Source organism: Mesoplodon densirostris, chromosome 3 (assembly GCF_025265405.1).
Source record: "Mesoplodon densirostris isolate mMesDen1 chromosome 3, mMesDen1 primary haplotype, whole genome shotgun sequence".
In the NCBI taxonomy this organism is placed as follows: Eukaryota; Metazoa; Chordata; class Mammalia; order Artiodactyla; family Ziphiidae; genus Mesoplodon; species Mesoplodon densirostris.
Window position 1 is genome coordinate 154,419,284 of NC_082663.1, and position 1,595 is coordinate 154,420,878.

Consider the following 1,595-nt stretch of genomic DNA (forward strand, 5'->3'; position numbering starts at 1 on the left):
CAGACGTGGGATTTGGATTTAGTATGTGTGTCTTTACCTTTACCCTCACCCTGCTCAGACTTCCCAGCACCCTAAATACTGATTTGAAGACTTGGGACAGAGACAGGCATCCCAGTTGCTTGGCAGCTCTGTAGAAAACTTCCAGATGCCCTAAATTCAATACAAGCTCACCTGCTCATCCACCTCCCCCCTGTCCTGGAGGGCCTCATAGAGGTCTTTAGAAGGTTTAAGCTGGGAGTCTACTTTGTTCGAGATGCTCATGTGGCTGCTGTGTGGAGAAGGAATGCAGGGGAGCAGGAAAGGAGACAGACATACAGGGAGGCCAGAATGGCAGCTGTATCCAGTATGGCAGCTGTATCCAGTATGGCTCTCTCCAGGCTAACTCCTTCAGGGCAGAGACCTAGCCTCATTCATCTCCATTCCTCTAATGTACAGAGTGGTGTGTCACACAGTTTGTTGAATGAAAGAATGAATGAGGGGCTTCCCTGGTGGCGCAGTGGCTGAGAGGCTGCCTGCCGATGCAGGGGACACGGGTTCGAGCCCTGGTCTGGGAGGATCCCACATGCCGCGGAGCAACTAGGCCCGTGAGCCACAACTGCTGAGCCTGTGCGTCTGGAGCCTGTGCTCCGCAAAAAGAGAGGCCACGACAGTGAAAGTCCCGCGCACCGCGATAAGGAGTGGCCCCCGCTCGCCGCAGCTAGAGAAAGCCCTCGCACAGAAACGAAGATCCAATACAGCCAAAAATAGATAGATAAATAAATAAATAAAAAGCAGTTTCTTTAAAAAAAAAAAAAAAATGAATGAGGATGCATAAGAAGAGGTGGCCTTTTCCCGCTCAGCTAATACACAACAGTAGGTTTGTTCCATGGGACTTATCATAGCCCTGGTGATTCTTGGAAGAACCTTTTCCATGACCCAGAAATGAGATGGGAAAGGAGTGCATGTGATGGAATCAGAAGCCCTTTGTACAACGTTTGTTCCGGACAGCCAAATTTGAGGAAGGTGCCCAGGCAGCCTCAGCTCCCATCCTTCACTCAGCAAACCATTCTTGGGCACCTGCTCTTTGGCAGCTGGGAAAGACCCTTCACAGCTCTCAGCTTCTAAAGCCTAGACTGCCTTAGCAATTTCCCCAGAGTCCTTCTAGCCCACCCAAGATGTCACAATCAGCCCCGTCTACCAGGCAAGGAAGTGAAGGGCAGAGAGGTGAGTGAACTGCCATACTATGAGCCCTTGACCTGCAGGACCTCTTAGTCTAAATTTTCTTTTCTCTTTTTGTTGGCCACGCTGCCCATGGCATGTGGGATCTTAGTTCCCCGACAGGGATCGAACCTGTGCCCCCCCACATTGGAAGGGCATAGTCGTAACCACTGGACAGCCAGGGAAGTCCCAGGACCTCTTAGTCTGGATTCAGGAGTCCCTGCCAGCTGTGTGCCCAGCCCTGTTGGCCTGGGGATGCAGGAATGAACACTCTCTTGCCCTTGGGGAGCTCATACACTGTCAAAGATGATTATGGCAATAATTAGAGGGTTATACAGGGTGCTGTGGGAATGCATAAGATGCAGGCACTAACTTAGCCAAGGGTATGAAAAAACTGA